This window comes from Microcebus murinus, chromosome 24, assembly GCF_040939455.1.
Source record: "Microcebus murinus isolate Inina chromosome 24, M.murinus_Inina_mat1.0, whole genome shotgun sequence".
In the NCBI taxonomy this organism is placed as follows: domain Eukaryota; kingdom Metazoa; phylum Chordata; class Mammalia; order Primates; family Cheirogaleidae; genus Microcebus; species Microcebus murinus.
The window spans coordinates 365,480-390,316 of NC_134127.1; the positions used below are offsets into that span (position 1 = coordinate 365,480).

The following is a 24,837-nucleotide window of genomic DNA, read 5'->3' on the forward strand; positions in this document are numbered from 1 at the left end:
TGAGAAACTAAGTTAAAAAAAAAAAAAAAGGTTTCTTTCTAAAAATAGGCCAAGAACTCAGTTCTATGTTCCCTTCTTACATTCTTTTCCCACTAAATGTGCCACTGAAACATTTCCCTCATTGTTGACATCTTATGTCACTTGTATTTGAAATGAGACAATACATAATAAAGAAGTCTTTAAAATAAAGCTTTTCAAAATGGGACAATGGCATTCATGACACTAACCAGCGGATGCATACCTCCCCCATGGCAGAGACGGCAGACACGGGTACCTGGTGGGCAGCGGCTATACCACCCAGGAGAAGTGCCCATTAAAATCAGTATTCCTAGAGCTGATATAATTTACGCGCGGACTGACAGAGAAATCCTGGCATTCTGTCTAGCATAAAGTCAGTCCATTCTGAAAACACGTTTCTCACTGAGCAAGGTGAATCAGATGTAATTTAAAATATTTCTTCAGCCTAAACCTAAATTGGCAATAACTTGTTAGACTGAAAGCAGTTAAGATTAGAGAATTTCATGGCCTTTGCTTAATTTTGATAACTAACTCAATCTTCCAGAGGATGCTTTAAATTACTTTCTGAAACTTTGCTCCTAAATTGATTTTTTTTTTTAAGTACTTCTCTTTAGGAGTATATGCGTCTATTTTTAAGTACAAATTACTCCTTAAAAAAAAAAAAAAGAAAAAAGAAAGCTGCCCTTCTATATATTCAGCAAAATTACACTTGACACCCCATTATTTCTACATCATAAACTTGTAGTGCAGGGTACAGCAGGAATATTCACTTTTAACATTTTTTTCCCTCAAGAGTTAGGTTACCATAGAAAATAAAGCTCAATGACACAATCGAAATCTAACGTTTCTATATAAGAACCATATCCATTAATCAAATGTTTTAACAGATGAAATGAGTAATCACCTACAGATTGCTTTCGCAAAAATAACAATCAAATACTTTCTCTTGGGAAAACTGAGTAAGACAGTTTCTTGGAGTAGGATACATTTAAAGAAAAATATTTTGCCACCATTTTTAGATTTCTCTAAGTACCAATCGCAACATTTGCAGTTTTCCCAAGAAATAAAAACTTTTTCTATGATGGTAACGTCAGGAAGGTTTAAGAAGAAAAGGACAAAGAGAAGTCTTAAAAATTCACCCAGTACTTACAAGCAGTTTCAAAGAAAACTGAGCCACAATCCTCCAGAAGTCTGCTCTCCCGATCCACAAACCCAATCCGAAGTCTAAAATAGATACCCTATCACGGTAGGCCGAGAAGTCACATTTCAGCTTACTAACTTCTACTTGGGTAAACAGTTTTACAACTCATAGAACTAGCCCCGGCTAAAATTAACTGCAGCCCAGCGGCAGACAGGAACACGCCGACTGGCATCATGTGTGCTGGGGTTTATTCACTAGGACAACATTGGTGTCCTCTTAATGGGAAGTTTGGCCAAGGGGCGTGCCCTGGTGAACAATACACAGCATCATGATTATGCTAATTGCTGAATCCAGTCCAGCGATGCTAGCTTCTTTTAAGTTGTTTTTGCAAGTACTGACAGAGAGAAAGAGTAGGCTCTTTTCACAACAGGCATTCACTTGATTTTCAAGCACATTTTGGATCAGACCAAACTTTGGCAACAAGGTGGCAGTGCTGCATGCCCCTCTCAGGGAAAGGCAGAGTAAGAGGACGTTCTTCTGTGTGATTATTTCAACAATTCTGACCAGCCGTGGCACCGTGTGGAATTAAACAGGCAATGGAACATACAAGTTCCAGAGTAAGTCTCTGGGTACGTACATACGCTTAAAATAAAAGCCTTTTTCTTTATGTATGACGAACTAATTTCATTTTCTCGCTTTCTGGCTCTGTCTTCCGCACCCCCCAAGGAGTTGCTATGAGGACACAGGTTCACTAATAAATCACGTCTGAGAACAAACATCTCAGACATTTGCGAAAGGCATTGTCCTTGGCAAGAAGCATTTTGAAGTGCATTTAACTGCCTGGCTGGAAAAAAACTGCCCTCTACAGGTGACGGGCCATCTACAAGGCATGCCGAGGCTCAAGCTGACGTTAAAGACCCCGGGTATTGTGTCTGATATTTAAAGGAAAATCAGAACATGAAACTTTCTCTCAAAAATAGAAACGTTCTTAGTAAGTCCAACTTACGACAAAGACACAGAACTGCCAGTATCTACTCCGGACGGTTCAGACTGACTTGCTTTCAGGTGTTTAGGTTCCGACGAGATGTTTTGCTCTTATTGGACACTCTAGGAAAGGTATCAAAGCACTTTACAAACATCAATCAAATTTCCAAACCTCTCTGGGAGATATGTCATTCCCCTCCTCCCTTTTTGTAAACAGATGGGTGAACAGACATGGGGGTAATCCAACGGCCACAACCAACCCTGGACTCGGTTTCCCTGCTCTATGTAACATGTCTTCCATATTAACCACTTAGCTGCACTCCTACAGATCTTCCAAGTGCGCAAACGGGCTGGTTTTCTTTGGTGTGAGCTGATCATCATCGGCACAGTCCCCTCCTGTTGTTTACAAAAAACTGCTGGCTGCTGTCCTGAGATCCCACCCTCCCGGCCCAACCTCAGGCTGCTGCAGCCAGCACTTGCTTCACAGTGGCTGCTGGGCACTGACTGTCACTCTAAGGCACCAGAGGTGCCTAAAGGAAAGAAGTTAGCACTAATCAAAGATGGCCAACCTCTGGTTGATATCATTACTTTCAATAATCCATAGCAAACCTAATTCGGGAACTCGTAATGCCCAAAGGGGCGTCGTGAGGCTATTTTTGACACAATTATTCTCATCCTGTTATGTCACCGTTCAGTAGAAAAGTCTCTTAAAGCCAAAACATTATTCCTGCCCTAAGCCAGAAAGTAAGCAAAAGCAAATACACCAAGTTCGTTTCTGCATTGGATTTCGGATTGGAGAGGAAAAGTCTGATGCTTGACGTACCCCACGTCCATTATCCTGGAGGCAGGGGACACCGAGCAACTCTTCAGTTGCTCACGTGTCAAATATGCACAGCGTGACTCTGCCATTTCTTTCAACAGCAGCCACACCTGCTCCAAAACGCAAGAACCAAAACCCGGCAAAGAAAACAGTGCATCCTCCAACTGATGAGTCATTCTGCAGCTTCCTTTCCATCCGTGACAATACCTTGAGTCAAATCTACTTTTGATCTAAGCACTTAAAACGGCAGAGAGGAATCCGTACGTGTCGTTAAACACAAACTTCTTCCCATTTGTCCTCAGGAAGTTTGGGTACCTGGGAAGAAGGCAGAGGCAGTGCCACGCAAGTGGAGGGTGGTGATCTAAGGGTCTTTAAGTTGACTATTTCCATGAAATTAAAAAAAAAAAAAACAAAGACCACTTTCATGAACTCACACTAACGAATTAACCTGGATACCAACCTTCTACATGTCATACTTTAAAATTTTCCAGTACTACTTTAAAAAAAAAGTAACCACAAAAAGGTCAGATTAATTTTAATATTTTAACTCAATACGTCCAAGATAATTATCATTTTGGCCTGTAATGAATATAAAATATATTAATGAGGTACCTGACATTCTTTTGTTTGTACTGTCCTAAGTCTGTGAAGTTCTGTATTTTACAGTAGGTACACCTCAATCTGAAGGGTCCACGTTTCAGGTGCTTAGTAACCACGCGTGCCTAGTGACCATACCAAAGGACAGGTCCAGTCCAGAAATATCTGACAACAGTTTTTCCACAGCATGTTAATATGCACACATGTGTGGCTGTGGGCTCGCTCACTTACATGCAATAAACATAAACTAAATATATTCCTAGGTATTTTATTTTCTTTGTTGCTATTTGTGAAGAGTATTGAGTCTTTGATTTGGTTCCCAGTTTGTTGATGACGTATAGGAATGCCACTGATTTCTGTACATTGATTTTGTAACCTGAGACTTTGCTAAATTTGTTTATCAATTCCAATAGTCTCATGGCAGAATCTTAGGGGTTTTCTAGGTATAAGATCGTATCGTCAGCAAACAGGGATAGTTTGACCTCTTCTGCCCCCATTTGGATACCCTTGATTTCCTTCTGTTGTCTGACTGCTCTGGCTAGGGCTTCCAGCACTATGTTGAATACAAGTGGTGATAGTGGGCAACCTTGTCTGGTTCCAGTTCTAAGTGGGAATGCTTTCAATTCTTCCCCATTCACTATGTGTTGGTTGGGGGTTTGAAAATAAAATACCTAAAAATATATTTAACTAAGGAGGTAAAATACTTCTACAGGCAGAACTATGAAACACTGAGGAAGGAAATAGCAGAAGATGCAAACAGGTGGAAAACCACACCATGCTCATGGGTTGGCAGAACCAACATTGTTAAAATGTCTATACTACCCAAAGTGATCTACAGATTCAATGCAATCCCTATTAAAATACCAACATTTTTCACAGATCTAGAAAAAATAATGATTCTACACTTTGTATGAAACCAGAAAAGACCCTGTATAGCAAAAGCAATCTCAAGCAAAAACAACAAATTGAGAGGCATCAATTTACCAGACTTCAAGCTATACTACAAGGCTATAGTAACTAAAACAGCAGGGTATTGGCATAAGAACAGAGACATAGACCAATGGAACAGAACTGAGAACCCAGATATAAAACCATCCTCATATAGTCATCTAATCTTTTACAAAGCAGACAAAAACATACACTGGGGAAAAGAATCCTTATTTAATAAATGGTGGTGGGAAAATCGGATGGCCACATATAGAAGACTGAAACAGGATCCACACCTCTCACCAGAATCAACTCATGGTGGATAACAGACTTAAACCTAAGGCATGAAACTATAAGAATTCTAGAAGAAAATGTTGAAAAAACTCTTATAGACATTGGCCCAGGCAAAGAATTTATGAAGAAGACCCCAAAGGCAATCATAGCAACAACAAAAATAAATAAATGGGACCTGATCAAATTAAAAAGCTTCTGCACAGACAAGGAAACTACCACAAGAGCAACAGGCAACATACAGAATGGGAGAAAATATTTGCATGTTACACACCTGATAAAGGGCTGATAACTAGACTCTATATAGAACTTAGGAAAATCAGCAAGAAAAAAGTCAAACAACCCTATCAAAAAGTGGGCAAAGGACATGAACATACACTTTTCAAAAGAAGACAGAATAATGGCCAACAAACATGTGAAAAAATGCTCAACAGCTCTAATCAACAGGGAAATGCAAATCAAAACCACAGTGAGATATCACTTATCTCCAGTGAGAATGGCCTTTATCAAAAAGTCCCAAAACAATAAATGTTGGCATGGATGCGGAGAGATAGGGACACTCCTACACTGCTGGTGGGACTGCAAACTAGTGCAACCTCTGTGGAAAGCAATACGGAGCTACAAATAGATCTACCATTTGATCCAGCAATCCCATTACTGGGCACCTACCCAAAGGAACAAAAGACACTCTATAATAAAGACATCTGCACTACAATGTTTATAGTAGCACAATTCACAATTGCAAAGATGTGTAAACGACCCAAGTGCCCATTAATACATGAGTGGATTGATAAAATGTGCTCTATGTATACCATGGAGTTCTACTCAGCCACAAAAACAGTGGTGATATAGCACCTCTTGCATTATCCTGGATAGAGCTGGACCCCATTCTACTAAGTGAAGTATCACAAGAATGGAAAAACCAGCACCGCATGTACTCACCACCAAATTGGTATTAACTGATCAACATTTAAGTGCACATACAGGAATAACATTCACTGAGTGTCAGGCAGGTGGGAGGGCGAGGAGGGGATGGGTATATGCACACCTAATGGGTGCGGTGTGCACCATGTGGGGGATGGGCACGCTTGAAGCTCTGCCTCGGGTGGGGCAAAGACCGTATATGTAACCGAAACATTTGTTTTTGTTTTTTTTTTTTTTTGCTTTTTGAGACAGAGTCTCACTCTGTCACCCTGAATAGAGTACAATGGCATCAGCCTATCTCACAGCAACCTCACACTCCTGGGCTCAAGCGATCCTCCTGCCTCAGCCTCCCGAGTAGCTGGGACTACAGGTGCGTGCTATCACGCCTTGCTAATTTTTTCTATTTTCAGTAGAGACAGGGTCTTGCCCTTGCTACTGGTGGTCCTAAACTCCCGATGTCAAGCGATCCTCCTGCCTCAGCCTCCCAGGGTGACAGGCGTGAGCCACTGCGTCCAGCCGAAACTCTTCTTTGGATTGTAGCTGTGGAGTCAGAAAGACCTTAGTCCCAGATACAGTCCACCACCTACTAGCTGTGTGACCTCGGGCAACTCTGAGGTTAACCCCTGAGCTGGCTTCCACTTCTGCAAAATGGGGGTAATGAGCGCCCACATCAAGGGACAGTGTCAGGACTAAACAGTCGGCGCCTAGCACGGGCGCACAGGCACTCTCAATAAAGGGCAGTCACTGCTACGCTCACACCAGGTCTTGCATAAGTGCAGTCCCTGCTGGCGGCCAGCCTGGGATATTACTGAGTCAGGATTAAAGGCTCCCTGCTTTTATAGCACAAAGCTTCAAAAAATAAAGAGTTGAAAGGAACTTGAAATGATTGTTATGCATTTCAGGGAAACTGGGGTTTGTAAACTCTTCTGGAAAACTCCACAGCTATGACAGCCTGTTTTAATTTTTTCTCTGTGATACCACCTCCTGTCGCCAGCCGGAGGTCGAATCAGAATTTAGGGATGATGACTAATTAATACGGACAAATCGCATGTCCTGGCAGATTGTTGCAGTAATGGCCCCCTGTTTTCTCCTGCTTCCCTGTGTCCCTCCCCTCAGGGAGTCCCTTACCACAGTGGCTCTGGGCCTGGCCACGAGAACAGTAGCAAATGTAACCTGGAGCCTCCAAAAGTGCTGGCCCACCGGGGCTCGCCCTGGCTTGCTGCTGTCGGGAAGCCCCGGCCCCGGCCAGCCCACTGAGGACGAGAAGACCACAGGGAGCCAGGGACGGCCACCACGGCTCGGGTCCTGCACTGGCCAGCCTGCCACCCCAATGTGGAGGGAAGACACCCCAAGCCACATAGCTCCAGCCAAGCTGCCGGCTAACCGCAGAGATCCGCCCGGCTAGTTTAGGGCCAAACCAGCGAGGCGACCTACAGAATTGTGAGACAGAAAATTTTTTTTTTTTAAGCCACTAGTATGAGGTGGTTTGTTATGTAGCAAAAGCTCACTGGCACACAAACCTTCGCAAAGCCTGTCTGCTCAGGATAACTACACTGATGTGATCCAGAGCTATTCGGTCTGTCTTAATACTTCAGAAATGGATTCAATTTATACACACGTGAACAAAGAACTCTAAAAAAGAATACACAGTTATTTTCTTCAGAATTCATTTCTTGTAAGCTAAAAAAAAAAAAAAAGATGCATGTAGTAGCAAACTCTTCAACACAGGTCTTTTAAAAACCTTGATAATAAATAGCTATTTCAGCATAATTTTGTTATAATTTATATCAGGACTGAGAAAGCAAATGCAGCATTGTTACTGCTATGGTTTGAATAATTACTTTTAACAGTTGACTTTTTAAAGTATGTTAGAATTCCTGGGAAACTCCATACAACTGTACATTCCTAACAGTCATTATCCATTCAACAAACATTTGTTAAACATTTGATTCCTGCCATTATGAAACTCCCAAGCATTTGTGTGAATGACAGCATGCCAAAGACCACAGCGGAAAATGGTATGAAAGACAATTCTGCCTTCGAGAGGCTGATAATCCGAATGAGACCAGACAGTGTACACATACTTTTTACCACACAAGGGAGTAATTAGTAAGCACTGCAAAGGTTAAAAATTCATTCCAATAGGAATGTAGGAAAAGAGGAAGGGCCTTCCAGTTGTGTAAACCAAGAAAGGCATCTCGAAAGGAATGGCATGCGAATGGAGCCTTTTGAATGCTGGTTAAGATTTCAACAGTAAAAGGAGTAGAAATAAAATTATACAGAAGTGTGGTATCAAGACAACTTGATATAGCAATTTACCAAGAGACTTGGGAAATCAAGAATCTATTTTCTAATTTTTAATAGTTTTGCCATAAATGAGTTATGATCTCTTTCCAACCAGATAAACTTTGAAGTGGTCACTTTTAGGGTAAGCAGCTCAAAATCAACCTTAAATTAAAAGAGATAAATTATCTGTAAAGATTCTAATTGCGCTTGGCTAGTCCAGGAGGTGGCTGGTTTCAACAGGGGGCCTAGCCTAGGTCTCTTGAGAGATGTACATGATTGCATGTATCCTTAGGCATTAAGCATTTCATTTAGTAAAGAGCTCCAGAGGCCAGGCATAGTAGTAGCTCATGCCTGTAATCCAGAACTTTGAGAGGCCAAGGTGAGAGGATTGCTTAAGGCCAGGAGTTTGAGACCACCCTATTCAACATACTGAGACTTTGTCTCTAAAAAAATTTAAAAATTAGTTTGGCACGGTGACACATGCCTATAGTCCCAGCTACTCAGGAAGCTGAGGAATCTCTTGAGCCCTGGAGGTTTAGACTACAGTGAGCTATGATTGCACCATTGTACTCAAGCCTGGGTGACAGAAAAAGACCCTGTCTCTAAAAAATAAGTAAATATAAAAAGAAAAGAAATAGAAACTAGTCTGGGAAATAAATAAAAACAAACAAAAAAAACCCCAGAAGGATCAACAACTCAGCTCTAAGAGCTATAATAGCCCGATAATTATAATAATCCAAGAGGCCATTTTCTGAAACACCAGAGACCAATTCCTTTATACATGCACTGGTTCACAAAAGAGGAGTAGACAAACAGTGTCAGTACATTCATGGTTGATTGTAGACTGTGAAATAATAGATAATTATCCGTTTTAGACCTTAATGCTTTCATTGTTAGAGGTGGTTTTTTCTTCTTGTCACTACAATTGTCAGAGGAGGGTGCATGACCCAATTCTTTGGTTCAGATCTTTTTTTTTTTTTTAAGCTCTTAAACAATGACTAAAAATTGATGTACAAAGAAGAACTGGTACCTATCCTACAAAAGCTGTTCCATAACATTGAGGAGGGGGGAATTCTCCCTAACTCATTCTATGGAGCCAGTACCACCCTCTAGGCCAATATCCCTCATGAACACAGATGCAAAAATCCTCAACAAAATACTAGAACACTGAATCCAATAGCACATCAAAACGATAACTCACCACAATCAAGTGGGTTTCATCCCGGGGATGCAAGGATGGTTCAACATACACAATTCAATAATGTCACCTGCCATATAAACAGAATTAGAAACAAAAACTATATGATCATATAACAGATGAAAAAAAAACATTTGATAAAATCCAGCATCTCTTCATGATAAGAACCTTCAACAAACTTGGCATAGAAGGAATATACCTCAAAACAATAAAAGTCATATATGGCAAACCCACAGTCAATATCATACTGAATGGGGAAAAGTTGAAAGCATTTCCCCTAAGAACTTGAACAAGACAAGGATGCCCACTTTCACCACTTCTATTCAACATAGTACCAGAAGTACTGGCCAGAGAAATGAGGCAAGAGAGAGAAATGAAGGGCATCCAAATTGGAAAAGAGGAAGTCAAACTATCTCTGTTTGCTGATGACATGATCTTATACCTAGAAAACCCTAAAGACTCCTCCAAAAGACTCATAGATTTGATAAACGCATTCATTAAAGACTCTGATTACAAAATCAATGTACAAAATCAGTAGCATTTATACACATTAATAATGATCAAGCTGAGAATCAAATCAAGAATTCAATCTCATTTACAATAGTTGCCAAAAAAACCTAGGATATACTTAACCAAGTATTAATAGGTGAAAAATTTCTAAAAGAAAAACTACAAAACACCCATGAAAGAAATCCTAGAGGACACAAACAAACAGAAAAACATCCCATGCTCAGGGATTGGAAGAATCAATATTGTTAAAATGACCATACTGCCCAAAACAATCTACAGATTCAATATAATTCCTATCAAAATACCAACACCCTTTTCCACAGAATTAGAAAAAAACAATCCTAAAATTCATATGGAACCAAAAAAGAGGCCAAATAGACAAAGCAATTCTAAGCAAGAAGAACACAACTGGAGGCATTGCATTACCTTACTTCAAATTATATTATAAGGGTACAGTAACCCAAACATCACGTTATTGGCACAGAAATAGATACACAGATCAATGGAACAGAATAAAGAACCCAGAAATAAAACCATATACCTATAACCAAGTGATCTTGGACAAAGTAGACAAAAACATACATTGGGGAAAGTACACCCTATTAAATAAATGGGGCTGGGAAAATTGACAGCCATCTGCAGAAGAATGAAACTGGATCCCCATCTCTCACCATATGCAAAAAATTAATGCAAGATGGATTAAACACTTAAATGTAAGACCTGAAACCATAAAAATTCTAGAAGAAAACCTACTAAAAACTCTTCTGGACATTGGCCGAGGCAAAGAATTTATGACTAAAACCCTAAAAGCAAATGCAACAAAAACAAACAAATGGGGCTTAAATAAACTAAAAATATCCTGCACAGCTAAAGAAATAATCACAGAGTAAATAGAAAACCTACAGAATTGAGAGAAAATATTCACAAACTATGTATCTGACAAAGGACTAATACGGTGAGTTCCACAAGGAACTCCAACAGCTCAGCAAGAAAAAAACAAATAACCCCACTAAAAAATGGACAAATGACATGAATAGCCAGTTTTCAAAGGAAGATATCCAATGGCCAAAAAAATATGAAAAAATGTTCAAAATAACTAATCAGAGAAGTGTAAATTAAAACTACAATGAGTTACCACCATACCCCAGTCAGAATGGCCATTATTAAAAAGTCAAAAAAAACAACAGATGTTGACATAGATCTGGCGAAAAGGGACCACTTATACACTGTTGGTGGGAATGTAAATTAGTACAACCTCTACAGAAAACAGTACAGAGATTTCTCAAAGAACTAACAGTAGATCTACCATTTGATTCAGCAATCACACAACTGGGTATCTACCCAAAAGAAAGAAGTCATTATATCAAATGAAGTCATTTGGCTTCATTATATCATTATATCAGAAGTCATTATGTCAAAAAGAAGTCATTATATCAAAAAGATACCTACACAAGTATGTTTAATCACAGCACCATCTGTCATAAAAAAAAAAAAAAGAATGAAATAATGTCATTTGCAGCAATTTGGATGGGACTGGAGGCCGTTATCCTAACTTAAATAACTTGGGAACAGAAAATCAAACACCCCATGTTCTCTCGTATAAGCAGGGCTAACCTATGGGTTGTACAGATCGGGACAACAGACACAGAAGACGCGAAAGGTGGGAGGGGAGTCTGGGCTCGGTGAGGGACGAGAAATCACCTATTGGGTATGATGGACACTATTTGAGTGATGAGCTCACTAAAAGCCCAAACCCCGCTGCTACACAATGTATCCATGTAACAAAGCTGCACTCGTATGCCCCCAAAATATTGAAATTTAAAAAAATGACTGAAAATCATCCTTATTTCCCAAACTGAGAACCTTTTATGTAAACCATGTTGAAAGAAGGTCTTGACAGATCCACATTTCTTTTAAGGTTTTTTTGTTTGTTTTGTTTTGTTTTAAAAAAAAACCTCTTTTTAAATAAAAAGGATAAAACATAAAAGGGTATCATATTTATAAATTCCAGAAAACATTTTGATATTGAAAAAGAAAAATCTTGCCCTTCTTATTCAACATTATTAAAGTAACAAGCAGACAGAGTATCCCAGTTATTCATACACAGCATCTGTATACTCAAATCACATCAGAACAGTATTCGCTGTTCTTTGAATCAGCTTTAAATAAACCATTTCTTCTCCAAAGAGTTTTGTGGCAGTCAGTGTTCAGGAAAAAATAATTACGATAAAAGGGCAAATAAGCAACACATCCTTTAAATAGCATCCAAAAGAATATCTCTGAGATCATTTACTACAGTAATCTCCCTCAAACCACGTTTAACTTAAACTAATCCCGGGCACTGAAAAACAGGAAGAATAAATCACATTTAAGTTTCAATTCTTCAGAATGTGTTGGACAATTCCGAGACACATGAAGGGAAAAAAAAGTATTAAAAATAGCCGAGAGGATTTGACAGCAGCTAAAACACAAAGGCCAGGGGTGAGATCAAAATTAGAAACATATAACGTCCAGAGAACTGTCCATATAAGGGTATCTTTATATCAGTAACTAAATTGGGATAATTCACTGCGCAAAATAAACAGCCGCCATCATCGTGGTGGCCGATTCGCCGTCCCAATTCAGAAGTCTCCAGAGAGCCTCAGGAGACAGACGCAATAGGACTTCACGCGGTTACGTGCAATGACGCTCAAGGTTTGGGGGTATTTTTAAAAGCTGGTCTTAACATCCCTGGTCCCAGATGATAAACTTCCTATATTTTGATCTTTCCTTCTTACAAAAGCATGAAAAACAATAGAAGACGATAGAAGCTAACCACATTTCTAACCACATCCAGTATAGTGTACGTACTTGCATCTGCAGCCCACAGGTTTCCTGGCTCCCCGGGGCCGGCTGCTGTTTGTTCATTCCTACCCATTTACCCATCTGGCTCTCAGGGAGCTTCTCGCCCTGGTGCCAAGAGCCAGAGAAATGAAATGAACGGGATCCGACAGAAACAATTATAATACAGTGCAAGTTCCTGCAACAGAAGTCTGTACAAAAGTGAGGGATGCAATTCTCCGTGGGACTTGGGGAAGGTGTTGTGGTAGAAATGGTGAGGCAGAGAAAGGGGGAGAGGCGTGCTAGGAGGAGCAGTCAGTACAGGCGGAGGTTCAGAAGTAGGTAGGACACAACAGGACGTGTTCTAGGAACGGCAAAAGGCATGTGTCCAGAGTGCCAGTGACAGGATGTGAACAGGAGAAGCGGTAGATTGGGCTGAAAAAGCCCGTTGGAACTAGGCTGCTGGCTTTGCACGTGCCACGCTAAGGTGTTAGTCCATTATTCTGTGGCCGTTGAGACTCTCAATTCTGGATATTCATTAAAATTTCCTGGCCGGGCGCGGTGGCTCATGCCTGTAATCCCAGCACTCTGGGAGGCCGAGGCGGGTGGATTGCTCGAGGTCAGGAGTTCAAAACCAGCCTGAGCAAGAGCAAGACCCCGTCTCTACTATAAAAATGGAAAGAAATTAATTAGCCAACTAATATATATATATAAAATTAGCCAGGCACGGTGGCGCATGCCTGTAGCCCCAGCTACTGGGGAGGCTGAGTCAGTAGGATCGCTTGAGACCAGGAGTTTGAGGTTGCTGTGAGCGAGGCTGACGCCACGGCACTCACTCTAGCCTGGGCAACAAAGCGAGACTCTGTCTCAAAAAAAAAAAAAAAAAAAAAATTCCTGGAAAGGTGATGCCCGGTATTTATCAGTGAGACTGGTCTGGGATGGGGCCTGGCCATCAGTATTTTTAAAAGACTTCCCATGAAGTAATTATACTACGTGGCCAGGTGAGAGCAACTGCTGCAGGCAGCAGGGAGTGAACACAACAGGTAAGCAGGATGCTGATGTAAAAGCACTTTCCTAAAAAGTTACCTGGGTCACAGTGTGGAGGGAGGCAGGAGAGACTCTGAGGCAAATCAGTGGCACTGGCTTTGGAAGAGGGACTAAGGATGACGTCCAGCTTGAGAGCCACAAATAACAAACACGTACTGTGCACTCAGGTAAGTGCCAGGTGCCATGTTAAGCACCTGACGTGTACTGATCTCATTGACTTTTCCCGATTCCCTAGGACAGACTGCTGCCATACCTAGTTCACAGTTGAAGAAACTGAGCTTCAGAGATGTTAATAAGCTCGTCCAAGGCCATACGGAGATAGGTTGTGGGGCGGGAATTTAACCCCAGACAGTTGTGGGATCAACCTCTCTCCCTGTGCCAGGTCTGACAAACAAGTACCTCCGATTAAACAGAGGTGACCGGAGGGCACGGCAGGAGTAGGTTTAGTATGGGAGGGGAGGGGTGGGGGATATAGAAAATTCAGTTTTACACATGCTGCGTTCAAGACAGCACAAGACTTGCAGGTAACAGTATCTGCTAAATCAGAAAGAGTGAGAGCAGACCCAGCAACAGAGCGCCAATTAAGTTCTCTCTTGGTGCGGGTGCTGCGCTGAGGGCTCGCAGTTTTCTTTCCTTTCCAAGTGAGAAGACAGCCTGAGATCAGGATCATGTGGCCACCAAACCCTGGAGCCGCTTGGGGACCCGCAAGCCTATCTCCTGACCCTCGAACCCACACCCCTCTAGCACTATGGCAAGGACTGGAAACCGGGGGATCTGAAGTGGCAGCAGCCCCCAGCTGTTCCAAGACTGCACTAATGTGAGATACAGGGGCTTTAAAAAAGTTTTATAGGCCGGGCGCGGTGGCTCACGCCTGCAATCCCAGCACTCTGGGAGGCCGAGGAGGGAGGATCGCTCGAGACCAGGAGTTCGAAACCAGCCTGAGCAAGAGCGAGACCCCATTTCTACTATAAATAGAAAGAAATTATTGGACAACTAATATATATATAGAAAAAATTAGCTGGGCGTGGTGGCGCATGCCTGTAGTCCCAGCTACTCGGGAGGCTGAGGCAGGAGGATCGCTTGAGCCCAGGAGTCTGAGGTTGCTGTGAGCTAGGCTGACGCCACGGCACTCACTCTAGCCTGGGCAACAAAGCGAGAGTCTGTCTCAAGGAAAAAAAAAAAAAGTTTTATATAAAAAATGTTTGCAACATATATCCGTTTCCACAACCTAAAGGATTTTTAGATTGCTTCAATTATTTGAGGGAAAATAAGGGATATCTTGGTCTCGAGTGACTTAAACAAATCTTGGAGATGCATTTACGCAGGGCAGTGTGCAGACCCAGGTGCAAAGCTCTGCACATGATGAAGCACAACGCAAGTTCCACCTGGTGCTACAATCGCCAGAGTCAGAATCCAGAACAACTGGTCTCACGGAGATAGCGTACCCGTGTTTCCTGAAACCAGCATGAGGACAGGAGATGGCGAAATTTCCTTTTCTACTCATTTTTGTAGCTTGAAAAGATTGTTTTTTTCCCCTCTTTAAATTAATAAAAATGAAACCTTAAACCCACCCTCTACGCAAGTCTCCCCTTAGTTACTTCCGGTTGAACAGCAGAGTAACTTATGCGCTGCAGTTTGGGCTAAAACCCCGTTTTTATTTTTTTCAGCACCTCTGAAACGCCTGTACTGACAACCACGTGGCCTTTCGGTCAAAAGCATTACTTTTAGAAATGTGCCTTTAAAGAAACTACAGTACTATCCTAGAGTTTTCTCCTGGTTTTAGAATTAAGGTACCTAAGAGAAGAAATATAAAATTTCAATTAAGAGTTTTGAAGTCCCATTGTACAGCCTTTCGCTCCGAGCAGGAATTCAGTCTATGGCTCCAACCCAGTCACCCACTGCTGGGCTTGAAGGCCTCCACCAACTGGGAAGCCTACCGTCCAAGGCAGCCCATCACATTGCGGGAGAGTTCTCACCACCACAAGGTTCTGTCTCAGGCCAAGACAGAATCCCTTGCCTTATAATTTCTGCCCACTCATTCGCACATTCGAACCTTTAACTTACGTGCCCACAGAGCATTAAGTTCTGCACATCACCCTCTGCCTCCTATTCCCTACTCCACAAGGGCCGCTCCCGCTGTAGATTATACGATTATATTTTGGACCATTCCCTGTCCCTTGGATCCAACAACCAAACCCTTTCAGCAGCAGCTCCTCATGCGGCCTCATTCCTCAATCCATCATTATTCCTGTCTCCCTCCTTTGCCAATTTCCCACCTAAAAAGTGGCTCAGAGACTGAAGCACAGTTCATCAAAGGTGACTTAACTAGCCCACAGAACAGGGAAAACAGCCCCGTGTAATCTAGGCACGCACCGATGTAACCTGAGGTGGCTCTGTTTTTAGCAGCCACATCGCAGAGACGGCTCACAGAAGCCTGCGCCCAAATAAACCCCGAGCTATTTTTTCATCTCTTGCGTTTGAGACTGTCCACCACCCACCCCCAAGCATTTCTCAACTCCTGCGGATGATTTGTCCTTAGGGTATCTCATCTTGCTGATTTTAGAACATTATTACAGACCTATTCAGATTAGTTTGAACCTAGAGTTTGCTATCTGTAGTATTAGTCATCTCTCCTAGTTTTATGTCACCTGGAAATGAGATACGTTTATTTCAATCCAGGTCTTTACAGAAAGAGGACACTCACTAAAAATGTGCTATGATGGGAACCCCAAGTACTCTGTAAACAGTTCTCTAGACTTAGTTTCTGATGCATGTGTTGCCAATTTTTACCTTTTCTGGGGCAATAGCTCCTTTAAAAATCTGATGAAAGCCATAAAATATACATTTGTGTGTGATTTGGTAATCTGTCAGAAGACCCTCCTGTTACAGGTCGCTGCCTTAGGGATTCTGGGCCTGTGAAAAACGTTCTGCTCCCTAGGATTCATTAGTACCCAAATATTTTTAAAATAATCCATTCTCCCAACACCCAACTCAGGATTAATTAACCATGATAAATCAGTTGATGTTAACTCACTAATTCTCACTAATAGAAAAGATACCCAGAAACTGAGAAATCTGACCAAAACCAAAGTATGGATTATAAAAATACTTCAGACACAAAAGCATAAGTACCTAAGGTTCTACATACAAATATACATTATTCCATTCTTTATAGCTGCAAAAACTTTTTTCTAAAAGAGGAAACACCCTGAAATGTCCATTCACAGGGAAAATGGTTGAATAAATCATGTTACATAAAGCCGTATCAAATGGCTACTCACATTTGATTCATCTTGGCCTTTAAATTTTATTCATAATTTTTGGAACAAGAGTTAAATCTGTATCTATTGACGTGGAGGAATATCCGTGATACATTGAGAAGGAAAAGCAGGCTTCAGAATAATGTGCAGAGTATGACCCTATTTAAAAAACAAAAAAATCTCACAAATCTTATAGCATTATATATACTTTTATGAATATAGAAAAAGGTATGGGAGAATTCACTTCAGGCTATGATCATGAGTGGGGTATTAATTCTTGTTTTTTGTTCCTTCTTGCATACTTTCACTTGTTACAAGTAAACATTTTTTTCACAACGTAAAAAAATTAAGTTAGAAAAAGAAAAGAAAAACTCAATGCAGCTGACAACAGGATCTGTCAATACTCAGATCTCTCACTCTCATACTCCTTGTAGCTTTTATAAATGCTTAATCTCCCAAAAAGTTTCTCACCCATGGTATGGCCTAAAATAAAGCCTAATTTCCTTTTTGACTTTTCAAGGATTCTGATTTTCTGTTCTGGGTATTTGATCCCACTACACAGACACTCTTCTGTTGTACATATTAAAGCTGTGTTTCATAATTTAAATATGTTCATCATTCACATGTGATTTCCCCCCCTCAGAAATCAACAGAGCCATAAATAAGAGCTATGCAGAACCAACATGAGCCCAAATACATAAGGGGTAAATGCATGCAGCTCAAAACTATCAAACTGTGGCGTGTGTACAAGGAGAGAAGCTATTCATGCCTGTTAATTCAGTGGTTTTCAATCTCGGCTGAACAAAAGAATGACCCTTGAAAGCATTTTTTAAAAAATACCAAGACCTGGGTGCCAATTCCTGGGATTCTTACTGAACTGGCCCAGGCACAGCTACTTGGTTAGAAGCTACCTAGGACAGCCATTCAAATGAACAGCTGGAGTTAACAACCATTGCTTTTCATTAATACATTTCACCCTTCTCCTCTTGTTTCATTTCTTACACTTAACTTTATCAGCTATGCTAAGGCTAGATACATTTGGGAAAGCCAAAACCTATTAACCAGACAACGTCTGTCCATCATCCATAATTATTGCCTTTATGTTGACTTTTGATACACAATTTAAAGTTACTTAAATTTATGGCTATCTTAGTCAGGAACCCCTCACATGTCAAAAGAATATTTGTAGCCTCACCCTGATGACTATTTATTATTAGCCTGGGAGACAATAATTTCACAAAACATCTTAGGACCCCAACTACGTTAGAAAACAAAAGCCAACATTGCTCTGCCAATTAGCTGAAATGCTGTTAGACATTAGTCAATCAGTGAACTTCCTGATTCTTTGTGCTAATCTTTATAATTATTTAAAATATTCTTTATGTCCGCCCAGGCACACGCACGTACACACACACACACACACAAAGGGTTTGCTGGAACTATTTTGTAATAGCTCCCAAAAAGCTATCACCTAGATAATCTTTTAAAACAAGTACCTATGCCTGGGCCAGTTCAATCAGAATCTCAGGAAATGGTGCCAGGTCTTGGTATTTTTTTAAAAAAAATGCTTCCCCAGTGATTACTGGAATCCCTGCCACATTGCAAAGAACTGATAAAAAGAAAACCATTACTTGAAATATTTCCCCCATTCAAATTTAGTATCTGAGAACAGTAATATTCCCCACAAGAAAAATATCAATAAAATATGAAAGAGGATTCCCTAACAAAATGAAATTTTATTGACTACAGATGTTATATTACAGTACACATGCTGCCAATTATACACAAAGCTATTTTAAAACAAAGGGCAACATATGCTGTTTATAATGGTTGGCATTAAGAAATAATCACCTTTATATATCCACAAGTAATAACTGCATTAGTGCGTATCTTCAAAAAAGCCTACAAACAGGCCTGGCGCGGTGGCTCACGCCTGTAATCCTAGCACTCTGGGAGGCTGAGGCAGGAGGATCGCTCAAGGTAAGGAGTTTGAAACCAGCCTGAACAAGAGTGAGACCCTGTCTCTACTATAAATAAAAAGAAATTAATTGGCCAACTAAAAAATATATATAGAAAAAATTAGTGGGGACATGGTGGCGCATGCCTGTAGTCCCAGCTACTTGGGAGGCTGAGGCAGAAGGATTGCTTGAGCCCAGGAGTTTGAGGTTGCTGTGAGCGAGGTTGACACCATGGCACTCTAGCCCAGGCAACAGAGCAAGACTCTGTCTCAAAAAAAAAAAAGCCTACAATGGAGCATTTAAGAATTTTTTGACCCAGAGATCACACTTGTGCACATTTACTCCAGAGAAATGGAACTTTAAGTCCGTACACAAACCTGTACACAAATGTTCACAGCAACTTTATTTGTAATAGAAAAAACCGCCCAAATGTCCTTCAGTGGACAAATGGTTAAACTGTGGTGCATACATACCATGAAATACTACCCAGCAATAAAAACGAATAAACCATTGATACACAAAACTTGAATGGCTCTAAAAGGCAATTTGCTGAGTGAAACAAAACTAATCTCAAAGGGTCACGTACCTCATGATTCCATTCACATAATATTCTCAAAAATCACAAAACTGTAAGAGATGGAGAACAGATTGTGGTGACCAGAGGCTGGGATGGCTATGAAGACGCAGCCAGGGGGAACGCTCGGGGCGGTGGATCAGGTCTCTCTACCTTGATTGTGGTGGTGGTTACACAAATCTGCACATGACAAACTGCGCTGGACTATATCGCACCCACACATGAATGAATGCATGTGGAACCAGTGAAATATGAATAAATCCGGTGGATTGTACCCATGGCAATTTTCTGGCTTTGATCTTGTACTACAGTTACCTTTGGGGGAAACTGAGTGAAGGGTACATGAGACCTTTCTGTAGTACTCTCACAACTTCTTGTGAATCTGTAATCGTTTTAAAACAAAAAAAAAATTTTTTAAGTTTGGAGAAAATGTGAAGGGGGTCACCTATTTAAAAAAGATACATAAAGCATTTTTCTTAATCTAAGTGAAGGTAAAGGGAGAGGCACAAGTAGATGCCAGAGGAGAAAAGACAGCTGGCACAACAGCTACAGGGCATTTATTTTGTGCCCAGTGCTGCAGCTTATCTCATTTAACTCGATAATTCGATGAGGCGGGTTGCTACTTAGCATCCTCACTTCCCAGACTAGGAAACTGAAGGACAAAGAAGATAAGAAATTCAATCAAGGCCACACAGATGGCAAGTAGCAAAGGTGTCAAAGTTAAGAAAAGAGGATTTTAAGAAAAAAGCATTATTGTACCAAAAAGGGGTTTTAAAAAGTAGCTTAAAATAGGGAGAGTAGCTGAAGTGCTGCAAAGCTAAACCCTAAATACGCCAACATCCACAGAATACTGTATACTGAACACTACATCTTCCTAGAACCTAAAATCCATAATATACATTAGCCTAGAATAACTGAATATGCTTGACCAGAGATGCACTTGAAAATGTGGTTATTTTTATTAAATTTTTCAACTTTTGCTCAGAAACAAGAAGATACTGATTTCTCTTTTTTTTTTTGAGACAGAGTCTCGCTTTGTTGCCTAGGCTAGAGTGAGTGCCGTGGCGTCAGCCTAGCTCACAGCAACCTCAAACTCCTGGGCTCAAGCGATCCTCCTGCCTCAGCCTCCCGAGTAGCTGGGAGTACAGGCACAAGCCACCATGCCCGGCTGATTTATATATATATATATATATATATATATATATATATATATATTAGTTGGCCAATTAATTTCTTTCTATTTTTATGGTAGAGACGGGGTCTCGCTCAGGATGGTTTTGAACTCCTGACCTCGAGCAATCCGCCCGCCTCGGCCTCCCAGAGTGCTAGGATTACAGGCGTGAGCCACCGCGCCCGGCCTGATTTCTCTTCTTTAAAAGGTGTTTACTGAATGGAATTAAGCAGATAAAAGTGAGCCAGAATGCAGAAATAATACAAAGAGGACACTCAAAACGGGAGGAAAATAAAGCTAAACGACTATAACAAAGCCTATTCATGAAAGAAAAGGGAGTAGGAAAGTCAGCAACACTGCCAAATGCAAGGCAGGAAAGTCTAACCTTAGGTTAGAGTAAAACATGAGTCTGAATATAACAAAAAACATTTGGCTGGCAAGATGAATATTCATTTGCAACAAAACAGTTTTAAATAAAATCATGCAGTTAAGATTGGTTTCATCTCGCCTAAAAAAAAGCCAGAGGAAAATTTCTGTCCTTTATCACCCCAACTCCAATTTGGATCACTGCATATTTCACAGGATGTCAACAAACAGGCAGTTCTAGGATAAAGCTGATGTGAGTAAATGGGAATTTAAAAGGAAGCTTGTCGTTCTGGGTGTAAAGCCTCTGAGGAAGAGTTGTTTTGTAGAAATAGCATCTCAATTTTAATGATCATTTGAAACCTCAGGAAAGACAACATTCAAACACTGGGAGAATTAATCACCCTTTTAAGTCTCAGTCTAGCAAGTAATCCACTTAATGTGCTGCTCGGAGAAAACTGAGTAAGTGTTGTCCGTTCTGCCTGTAGGACCATCTCTGATATCAAAGGTATCCTTTCCTCTTAAGTCATCTTCTTAAAAGCAAATTCAGTGATGATATCATTATGGTGGTTTTCTTAGAAGCTTTGTAAACTCCCAATTCAGGAAATAGCATGCAGGAATCTTACTTGACATTCAAAAAAATCTCTCCACAGAAGATCTGAGTAGAATGACTACAGCACTAAATTCCCATCCATGGCTTCGGTTAATGGGGTGAAATCTGAAAAATAATTCTTGTTGTCATATCCTTGGCATTTCTTCCTCACACACGGACAAAATAAGTATTAATTAGGGTGGACAAAGCAAATACATAGTTCGGAAACACCTGTCATACATTCTTTATGAATCTGTCTCTGAAGAACTCACATAAAAAATTAATCTATTTCTTCTGACCAGACACTCAGACAACAAAATTTTCATAAAAGCCATAACCTAGGTCATTCTGTCTGATGGACACAAATATCTCTATAATACCAGGGGATTATACCAAGGAACCATATTGTAATCCATAGGGAATATAAGTTTTTAAAGTTTTTATAACTAAATATCCTTCAATAGAAATGTTTTTAAGGTGTGAAAATGGCATTGTGGTTATGCTTTCAAAAAGTTTTTTTCCTTCTGAATATATTATTTATACATGAAGTGATTTAATATCTAGGATTTGCTTCAAAATAATATCGTGGGTGGGGAGTGGGTAGGAGTTTTAAATAACATCAATCATAATTTGATAGAAAAAGCTGTGGTTGATGGGGACATGGGAATTAATTATACTATTTTGTCCTCTTTGGTATGTGCTTGAAATTTCCCAACATAAAAAAATCATGTATATTCTAATATGGAATATACAACAAAAGACACCCATGTAACAAAAAATTCCGAGACTTATACAAAATTGCAGATTTTTGAATGCTTCTGCTACTACCTAATCCCAGGCAAATCACTAATAATAATAAGATCACTATAAAAACACTCTGTTTCTTATTCCTAAAATGTAGGGATAGAACATGATGATTTCTAAGGTAACTTTCAGGTCTAGAGGTTTTACACTGAGAATGCTGTTTTTTTTTTTTTTTTCTGACCTGAGCTTAAATTTGTCTTGTTAACTGTCTACAGTAACCTAGTATGGCACAGGTATCTTAAGACGATGTGTGATCTCCGAGCAGCTCCTTACGACTACTGGCGCCACGGCCATATCAACCCTAGTTATACTAAAAAAGAGGAAAGAATGGAGGCAACTACAGTGATAAACACACCTCTGTTTTTCACAGGTATGGGGCTCACTACCTCAGACATCTGCTTACGGTATGGACAAGAGTCACGTGTCATGTAAAATGTAAGATGGGAAGACCTTTAAATACAGCACTTCCCTTAATACATTATCAAGAAATATTTTCATAAATATATTCTATAGATTGCTTATGATGGTATTGTTTTTAACAGTGAAAAGGCCTGATATCTAAATTACCATCAGTAAGGGACTGGTTAAATATATATCATGGTACGTTCTTACAATGGAATACCATGCAGCTATTTAAAAAAAATGAAGATATAAACCCACGATGGTAGGGGTATGGCAAGGGTCACAGGAACCAAGGGAAAGAGGCCCCAATCGCCAAAGCTAGTACAATCTGAGCAATAAATCAAGTAGTATTGGATTATAACCCAAAGTATAAGTATCTATTAGTCTATACTGATATAAGTGATTGAATAAATAAATGGAGGATAGGTATACCTCCAGTACACCAGGATTCCAAATAATTTATGTAGATACTCCGCCCTGGAGGAGGCAGAGCCTAACTCCCCACCACTTAGGGGTGGGCTGCCTTCCTTCCCAAGAGAACAGCATAGAAGGGTGAAAAGAGTAACAGAACCGTGGAGAATCTGACAACTGCCAGCCCTGCAGGTGGTCAAGGTCAATGTCAACAGTGGCGAGTCACACTGATTGCAGGTACAGCTGAAACGCTGATGAAAAAATGCCATCTCTGCGTCTATGGTCTCCCGCCCCAAAACTCCTGACCCCAGTTCAACCACAAGAAAAACGGCAGACAAATCCCAATTGTGGAACGCTGTACAGAACATCTGACTAGTACACCACAAAACTGCTTTAAGGTCATAAAAAAAGGAAAGTTCAGAAACCTGCCACAGGCAAGAGAACCTAAGGAGACAGGATGCCTAAATGTAATACGTACGGTGTCCTGAATGGGATCATGGAACAGAAAAAACATGAGGTAAAACTAGGGAAATCTGAATAAAACATGGACTTTAGTTAATATTAATAATAAGGTACCAGTATTGGTTCATTAATTCTAGCAGATGCATGGCACTAATGTAAAATGTTAACCATGGGGGAAACTGGATGTAGAGTATATGGGAATTCTCTATACTATCTTCGCAACTTTTCTGCAAATCTAAAACTTTTCTAAAAGAAAAAGTTTATATTTTAAAAAAGGAAAACAAAAAAAAATTAAATGAAGATATAAAACACATAATGACACAGAATGAAGGCCAATATATAATAAATGAAGGAAGACTTACAAACAGCATGCATGTTATGAACCTATTTGTTTTTAAAATATATGTACATATATTTACACACCAAAGTCAGGAAGACTATACACCAAAATATTAATCTCCGTATGGTAGAATTACTAGTGATCTTCACCACTGTCTTCTTTATACCTTTCTGAATTATCTGATTTTGTTTTTCCACTGAGCATTGATTACACTTAACAGTATTACTTATTACTTCCAAATCAGGAACAAAGTAATTTTATTTTTGAAAAAAATTGATGTACAATAGAGGATAAAGTACTCCTTAGCTCAAAATAATATGCATTCATAAAACAGCCAAATTTTACTTTTTCAATGGGAAATATTTTAAAAGGCAGTACAGAAAAGTGGTAGAAAGCATGGGATTTAATCGGACTTAGATTAAAATCCTGGCTTCATCACTTCATCTGCATGACCTTAGGCAGCTCCATAACCTCTCTCAATTTCCTCATTTTTAAAATGTAATACAACAAAGCCATGGATCTGGAGAACTCCCTTAACATTGCCTTATTTGCTTACTTATCAATATTTACACAGATTATGTGCTGTATATGAACATATTATATCAAATGTATTTCATAACATCAAATTTCATTAGAAAGTATGTAAGTAATAGCAAAGAGGAAAATGTATGTCAAGAGCCTGGCCCTATCGAGGTTCCACGATAGGAACTGTTATTGTAAACAATATTAACAAGTAACAATTCAAGAAAAAATGCTACCAGAAAAAAGTTTCTCAAAAAGCATAACAGGTAGCAGTGAAAGACACAACCTCGGCTCATTCAACAACATCTACGGCAATTTCCCAAACATTTCTGCTAACAAAACATTCATATGGCTGTTCAACACGCTACTGTTAACATGCCCAAAGGACGACTAAAATTTCCAGGGACACAAATGA

The 24,837-nt window shown here is 40.1% G+C and overlaps 1 protein-coding gene across 6 annotated transcripts in view; it reads right to left on the minus strand.

The window, feature by feature from the left end:
• SLC20A2 (solute carrier family 20 member 2) overlaps window positions 1-24,837 on the minus strand; it is a 102,517-nt gene that overhangs the window by 65,960 nt on the left and 11,720 nt on the right. The window contains exon 1 of one of the 6 annotated variants that reach the window (XM_075997418.1): window positions 1,169-13,387. The exons of the other annotated variants lie outside the window; for them this stretch is intronic. The gene's annotated coding sequence lies outside the window, so the exon portion shown is untranslated. Of the gene's footprint in view, window positions 1-1,168; window positions 13,388-24,837 lie in introns of those variants that run through there. 6 annotated transcript variants of the gene reach the window in all.